Here is an 8,767-nt window from a genome sequence, read left to right as displayed (position 1 = left end):
ATGACGAGTTTTCGTGTAAAATATCGGTCTAGGCCAACCAAAATTCTTTTAAGTGTCTCACTGTACTTTTGATAATTGATAGAATATTGTGCCATAGAATTCATAGCAATTTGAACTGAGGTAAGTTTGTTAGCATGATGCATTTAAGCAGATGAATCAAGTATTCTTTTAGGCCAATTCTTAAATACGATATCTATACCTATGGCAATTGTAAGGCACAGCAAGAAAATAACTAAATTTCTGTTTCGGAGCATTTCACTTTTGGTTATTATTATCGGAACAGACAAAACAATTAATTACCTAACCATCATCTCCTGCCAAAGGTCTGATTTTGGCTCAAAGCAGTTTTGCCATAGCCTTTTCACGTCACAATTGGAAGTTCGTGCTCCTAAATGTTCCTAATTTAATTAGGTTGCTGTATCCCCCAAGGTTCGCAGACTTCTTTAATAACAATTCAATTACAAAACAAAGTATAAAATCTAAGGTTTTTTAGAGGTAAAACTGGCCTGTAATTTTTTCTAGTTATTTACAGCTAATTAATGGGTGCATAACAGCTCTGTAATTAGTGAAGTTACTCGTAAATTTTCTCCTTAACCATTTTCTATATTGATACAATGATAGAAAACTGCTTTTATTTGTTTACTGGGCGGGATCCTCGTATTGAGAAAGATCTCTGTAAATTTGTTTTTAGAATTTTCATAAACTATGGATTAGTAAGTCTTTCTCTCATGGTAATATTGTTCAGCTTTGCTAATAAAACTTCATAGAATCTAAAAACAATTAGGTGACAATATTTGATAAAAAAATGGAGACAATCATTAGCTGAATAATTAACCTTGTCATTATCACAATTGTCAACTGCAGTGATGCCACACTTTCGGATTGGAATTACTGTACTGGCTCCTCAAAATTATGGGTTTTTCATTAGAAATATCGTACAAAATTGTAGATTTTATGGTAATTATTATCTTACACGGTTTCTGATATTTAACACATCTTTATAATTTGACAAAATATTGAATATATGTATGATTTCTTTCTAGTCATTAATATCTTGCAATATACATATTTAAGAAAAAAATACAAATGAAACATTACTCTTTACAAAAAAGAAAAAAAGGAATTATAAATAATTAGTTAATGTTATGAACAATTGTTATGAACAAATTATTACCATATTGTATTGACACTGGTAAAGAAAAAATAAGTATACAACTTAGAACTTCACCTCTTTCCATAAGGTAAACTAAACTGATAAAGAATTAACAGGAAGATACGTGAGTTGATATACCCACTCATACATATCTTTAAACAACTCAAAACATCGAAAATCATAATAGCATCACTGCATAGTAATTTAAAAAAAAAAATATATATATAATTAAACATGACTGGTACTGATAAAGAAATAAAGATATGATAAAGAAATTAATAATAATAAAAATTGTAAAGTATATCTAAGAATCTTCTTCAAAATCAAATTCATGTTCTCTGATGTTGTGGAATAACTGTGCAAGATTATTTATTCCGGAAAACATATCATTTGCAGGAGTAAAATGAACAAATAACCCTCCAGAACCTTTGATGCAACTAGCAGAGAGAAGACTGCATTAACTCTCCTTGTTTTCAGTTTGTTTCTTTGTTTAGTTTTAAAGAGGTTAACTTAATTGAACATTCGTTCGAATTCAGCATTAGAGTGCGGCAGGCAAAGAGCAGTTAGAGCAAAATTGGCTAGGTCTGGTCACCTCCCCGACGGGGGCCCAACCACTGGCGGCCTGACCTGGTCGCCTCACTGCCGGGGGACCCATCCCAGGCGGCCCAAACTGTTTGCTTCATGGTGGAGGCCCCACCCAGTATTCTCCAACACCAAGGGCCCACCCATGGCGTTCTGACCTGGTCGCCTCCCAGCTAGGGGCCCAACACCTGTTGGCCCGACCTGGTCTCCTCGCCACCGGGGTATCCACCCCAGGCGGCCGGACCCAGTCTCCTCCCCATAGAGGCCCCGACATCTGGCAAACCGACCTGGTCTCTTCACCCACTTGTCGCAGGACCTATGATGGACCTTGCCCATCCATCCCGGCACACGTGGTGGGCCTCGCACGACCGTCCTGGCAACCGGGGCAGGCCTCGCCCACATGTGGTGGGTCTCGTCCGCCAGTCCTGGGATTCATGGCGGGTCTCACCAGCCCACCCTGGCACCAATGACATGTCTTGCCTTCCCGTCCCAGAACCTGAGGCAGGGTTTGCATGGCCGTTTCGCCCCATGGTGAGCTTCACCCACTCATCCCGGCACCCATGACAGGGCTTGCCCACCCATCTTGGCACCTGCTGTGGGCCTTGCCTGCCCATCCCAGCACCTGTGGCAGGGCTCACCCAACCATCCTGAAACCCAGTATTGGGCCTCGCTAAACCGTCCCGGCACCTGTGGTGGGCCTCGCCAGCCCTTCCCAGGATGCGTGGCGAGCCTCGGCCGCCCGTATAAGGACTCATGGCAGAGCCACCTGATCGTCCTGGTGGGACCTGTAGCGGGCCTCACCCACTTTTCCCAGGACACATGGCAAGACCTAGTCTGTGCAACCCGGCACCCATGGAAGGCCTCGCCCACACATCCCAGGACCAGTGACGGACATCGCCCACCTGTCCTGGCACCCATGGTGGTAATTACCACCCGTCCCGGGACCAGACGTGGGCCTGGTCCACCCGTCAGAAAACCCGTGTCAGATATCGCCCGCCTGTCCTAGGACCATGGCAGGCCTCACCCACCCGTCCCAGGTCCCATGGAGGGCCTTGCCTGTCTGTCCAGGGACACGTGGCAACATCGCCCACCTGTCCTGGGACCCATGGTGGACCCCGGCCTGCCTGTCCTGGGACATGGGGCAGACATTGCTCACCCAGCCCGAGACCTTTGGAGTACATTGCCCGCCCATCCATGGATCCGTTGCAGAAATAGCACACCCATCGTGGAACCCTTGGTGGACATTGCCTGCCCAACGCGGTAACCGCAGTGGGCCCTGCACGCCTGTCCCGGGGCACATAGTGGGTATTGCCCGCCCGTCCCAGGACCTGCGGCGTGCCCGGCCTGCCCATCCCAGGACAAGATGCAGACATCACCCGCCCGTCCCGGGACTCGCGGTGGGCCCCGCTGCTGCGGCGGGCCCGGTCCACCCGTCCCAGGACACGAGGCGAACATTGGCAGCAGCGGGCAAAGCCCGCACATCCTAGGACACATAGTGGACATCGCCCGCCACGTGTCCCAGCATCTGCAGCGGGCCAGGCCAGCCCGTCCTTAGACACATGGTGAACATCGCCCGCGAAGTGTCCCTGAACCCGTGGCGGACATTGCCCGACTGTCCAGGGACACGAGGGTGGCTCGGCCAGCTTGTGAGAGATCACGGCCCACCCATAGCAGGACACATAACGGACATCGCCCGCCACGTTTCCCGGAACCAGTGGCTGGCCCAGCCCACCCTTTTCGGGACATGCAGTGGGCCTAGCCAGACCATCCTGGGACCCATGGCGGACCTCGCCTGCCCGTCCCAGGACACGTAGCGGACATTTCCTGCACGTCCCGGGACTCATGGTGGGCCTGGCCTGCCTGTCCTGGGACATGTGCCGGACATCACCACCCCGTCCTGCCTGTCCCAGGACACAAGGTGGACATCGCCAGTGGGGGGCACAGCCCGCCCATCCCAGGACACGTGGCAGACATCGCTCGCCCATCCTGGGAACCATGGTGGGCACAGCCCACATGTCCCGGGACACGAGGCAGGCCAGGCCCGCCTGTCCCGGGACACGAAGCAGGCCAGGCTCTCCCGTCCAAGGACACATTGAGGGCATCGCCCGTCCATTGGAGGACCTGAAGTGGACCCAGCGCACCCGTCCCGGGACACGACAGACATTGCCCACCCATTCTGGGATGCACAGCAGGCCCGGCCCGCCCATCCTGCGAAACGGGGCGGGCATCGCCTGCCCGTCCCGGGACCCGCGACAGGCCGTGCCCACCCCTACCGGGATACGTAGCTGAGTTTTCCCGACCATCCCAGGACTCACGGCAGGTCCGGCTGGCCCATCCAGGGACATGTGGCAGACATCACCCTTCCGTCCTGGGACCCACGGCAGGCCCATCCCGACCGTCCCAGGACACAAGGTGGACATAGCCCACAGCGGGCACAGCCCGCCCATCCTGGGACACGTAGCGGACATCACCTGCGATGGTGAGCATCCCCTGCCACATGTCCCAGGACCCATGGTGGACATCGCCTGGCCATCTTGGGACACAAGGTGGACATTGCCCGCCATGTGTCCAGTCACCGGCGGCTGGCCTAGCCAGCCCGTGCCAAGACACGCAACGAGCACGGCCCACCCATACCAGGACATATGGTAGACATTGCCTGTCACGTGTCCCAGGACCTGCGGCAGGCCTGGCCCACCTTTCCAGGGACACACAGTGGGTCCGGCCAACCCGTCCCAGGATATGTGGCGGGCCCGGCCCACCGGCTCCGGGAGACATAGCAGGCATCGCTCTCCTGTCCCGGGACAAGTGGCAGGCATCGACCGCCTATCCTGGGACCTGCGACACGCCTGGCCTGCCCTTCCCGGGACATGTGGCGGGCATCGCCAACCCCTCCTGGTACCCACGGCAGGCCCTGTCCCACCTGTTCCGGGACACATGATGGGCATCGCCAGCCTGTCCCAGGAACCGTGGTAGGCCGCACCCTCCCATCCCGGGACCCACAGATGGGCACGCCTACCCGGCCTTGGGCCCGCCTGCCCGGCCTGAAACCCGCTGCAGGCGCTGCCCACCCGTCTTGGGACACTTGGCAGGCATCACCCACCCTTCCTGGGACACGTGGCGGGCATTGCCCACCTATCACGGGACTCACCCGTCCCATGCCTGCCCGTCCTGTGTCCGCCCATCCCGTGACACGTCGCGGTCATTGCCTGTTTGTCCTGGGACCCATGGTGGGCCCAGCCTGCCCTTCACGGGATACGAGGCGGGAATCACCTGCAGGTCCCAGGACATGTGGTAGACATCGCTTGCTCGTCCTGCGACCTACGGCGGTTCCGGCCCGCCCGTCACGGAACACGTAGCGGGCATTGCCCGTCTGTCCAGGGAGACGCAGTGGGCCCGGCCCGCCCATCCCGGGACATATGACGGATATCAACCGCCCATTCCAGGACCCACAGCATGCCCAGCCCGCCCATCCTGGGACATGAGGCGGACATCGCTTGCCATGTGTCCCGGAACCTGCGGCGGGCCCAGCCCTCCCTTCCCGGGAAATGCAGTGGGCCCGGCCCGCCCGTCCCAGGAGACGTGGTGGGCATTGCACACCCATCCTGGGATACGTGGCCCGCTATGAGTCCCGGGACAAGCAGGTGGGGCCAGCCACGTGTCCTGGGACTTGCGGGCCGGGCTCGGCACGCCCATCCCGGGACATGTGACAGGCGTCACTCGCACAGCCTGCACATACTGGGACACGTGGCGGGCATCGCCTGCCTGTCCTGTGACCTGCGGCGGGCCCGGCTTGCCCTTCCCAGGACACGCAGCGAGCCCAGCCCACACATGGCCAGCATTGCCCGCCCATCACGGGACCCGTGGCAGGCCTTGGCCGCCCATCCCAGGATACGAAGTGGACATTGCCCAATACGTGTCCTGGGACCAGCAGTGGGCTGACCTGCTCATCCCAGGACAAGTGGCAGGCCTGGGCCTGCCCGTCCCAGGATACATAGCGGGTCTGGCCAGCCCATCTTGGGACATGCGGCGGGCATTGCCCTCCCTGCCTGCCCGTCCTGGGACATGTGGCAGGCCCGGCCCTCCCGTCCCGGGACACGCGGCAGGCCCAGCCCTCCCATCCCGGGACATGCGGCAAGCTCGGCCCACCTGTCCCAGGACATGTGGCAGACATCGCCCGCCTGTCATGGGGAATGTGGCGGGCCAGGCCAGCCATTCTTGGGACACGCAGTGGACCCGGCCCTCCCGTCCTGGGAAACGTAGCGGGCAAGGCCCGCCCATCCTGTGACAAGTGGTGGGCATCGCCCGCCCGGCCCGCCATCCTGGGACATGTGTTGGACATTGCCCGCCTGTCCGGGGAAATGCGGCAGGCCCGGCCCGCCTATCCCAGGACACGTGGTGGGCATCGCCCTCCAGTTCCGGGACCAGAGGCGGGCCGGGCCTGCTCATCTTGCGACACGTAGCGACCATCGCCCGCCCAACCTGGAACACGTGGTGGGCCTGACCCACCCGTCATGGGACATGTGGCGGGCATCGCCCTCCCATCCTGGGACCCACAGAAGGACCGGCCCACATGTCCTGGGACATGTGACGGACATCTACTGTGCATCCTGGGACCCGCGGCGGGCCTGGCCCACTCTTCTTAGGACATATGGCAGGCATCGCCCATCCGTCCTGGGACACGTGGCCGACATCGCACGCCCGTCCTGGGACCCACAGCAGGCCCGGCCTGCCTGTCCTGGGATATGTGGCAGACGTCGGCTGCCCATCCTCCCGGGCTGAGCCCGCCATGGGTCCTCGAATGGGCAGGCTGTCAGGGCGATGCCCACCACATGTCTCGGGATGTGTGGGCCCACGTGTCCCGAGACGGGCGGGCTGGGCCTGCCACGTGTTCTGGGATGGGCTAGCGATGCCCCTTGTGTGTCCCATGACAGGTGGGCAGGGCCAGGGCTTGCTGCGGGTCCCGGGATGGGTGGACCATGTCCGCCATGTGTCCCAGGATGGGCAGGCCATGCCCGCTGTGGGTTTCGAAACAGGTGGGTGATGACTGCCACGTGTTCCTGGATGGGCAGGTGATGCCTGCCGAGTGTCCCGGGACGGGTGGGCTGGGCCCAAAGCGGGTTCCAGGACGGGCAGGCAGACCCTGCTGGGGGTCCTGGGATGGGAGGGTGGGGCATGCCACAAGTCCTGGGACGGTCTGTTTGGGCGGGCAATGCCTGCCATGCGTCCTGGGATGGGCCGGCCAGGCTTGCGGGCTGGGCCCACTGCGTGTTCTGGGAAGGGAGGGCCTGCCGCTGGTCGCGGCACAGGCTGGCCACGGCACAGGCTGGCCGCAGCACAGGCTAGCCGGGCCCGCCATGGGTCCCTGGATAGTTGGGCGATGTCCGCCACGTGTCCTGGGACACGTGGAGGGCAATGTTCACCATGGGCCTCGGGAAGGATTGGTCGGGCCCGCCCTGGGTGTTGGGGCATGTGGCGGGCAAAGTCAGCTACATGTCCTGGGACGGGCGGGAGAGGCCCGCTGCAGGTCCCGGGATGGGCAGGTGATGTCCCCGCTCTTGTCCTTTGACGGGCGGGCCGGGCCCAACGCAGGTTCTGGGACGGGTGCGTTCGGGACACGTGTCCTGGGATGGGTGGGTTGTGTCTGCCGCATGTCCCGGCACGTGCTGGCTGGGCAAGCTGTGGGTCCCTGGATGGGCGGGCGATGTCCACAACAGGTCCTGGGACACCTGGCGGCCGATATTTGACATGTGTCTTGGGACGACATGTGTCTTGGGACGGGCTGGCTGTGCCTGCAGTGGGTGCCGGGAAACACGGCGGGCGATATCCACTACATGCCCTGGGATGGGTGGGCGATGTCTGCCTCATGTCCTGGAACAAGTGGGACAGGCCCGTCGTAGGTCCTGTGATGGGTGGGTGATGTCTGCCACATGTCCCGGGATGGGCAGGCTGTGCCTGCCACAGGTCCCGGGACATTCTGGTGATGCTCGCCATGTGTCCCGGGACGGGCGGGTTGGGTCCGCCGTGGGTCCCAGGACGATCATACGATGGCTGCCATGGATCCCGGGACGGGAGGGCGGGGCCAACCACATGTCCCGCGATGGGTTGGCGATGCCCGCCACATGTCCCAGGACGGGTGGGCTAGGCCTTCCGTGGGTCATGGGATGGGTGGGCAATACCCGCCCTGTGTCCCAGGAATGCCCGGCCAGGCATGCCACGGTTCCCGGGACGAATGGACGTTGCCTGTCACGTGTCCCTGGATGGGTGGGCCTGGCCCACCAAGTGTCCTGGGACACGAGGGTGGGGCCCAATGTGGGTCCAAGGATATGCAGGCTGGGCTGGGCCCGCCACATGTCCGGAGATGGACGGGCCGGGCCTGCTGCATGTCCTGGGAAGGGCGGGCTGGGCCCGCTGAGGGTCCTGGGACACGTGGAGGGTGATGTCTGCCTCATGTCTCTGGATGGGTGGGCTGGGCTGCCCTACCATGTGACAGGGTCAAAGGTATGGAGCCAGGGGCCGAGCCATGTGTTCTGGGCAGACGGGCAGAGGCCGGAATCACTGCGGGTCCCGGAACAAGTGGCGTGCGATGTCTGCCTCATGTCCCTGGATTGGCGGGCTGGGTCCGCCGCGGGTCCCGGGATGGGCGGGCTGGGCCCACCGCTGGTCTCTAGCCTGATGGGGTATGTCCGTTACGTGTCCCGGGATGGGCGGGCGGGGCCCGACGCGGGTCCCGGGACAGGGGGCATGGTCTACCACATGTCCCAGGATGGGCGGTGGGCCGGCCGGGCCCGACGCAGGTTCCGGGACGGGCGGGTCCGGGACACGTTGCAGGCAATGTCCTTGTATGGGTGGGCGGTGCCCACCGCGTGTCTCGGCATGGGCTGGCCGGGCCTGCCGCCGGTCCCTGGACAGTCGGGCAATGTCCATCACGTGTCACTGGATGGGCGGGCGATGTCCACAACTGATCCTGGGACACCTGGCGGGCGATGTTTGCCATGCATTTCAGGACGGGCTGGCTAGGCCCGCAGCGGGTGC

The sequence above is a fragment of the Macrobrachium nipponense genome, chromosome 40, assembly GCF_015104395.2.
Source record: "Macrobrachium nipponense isolate FS-2020 chromosome 40, ASM1510439v2, whole genome shotgun sequence".
NCBI lineage: Eukaryota > Metazoa > Arthropoda > Malacostraca > Decapoda > Palaemonidae > Macrobrachium > Macrobrachium nipponense.
Note: the sequence above shows the minus strand (reverse complement) of the source record.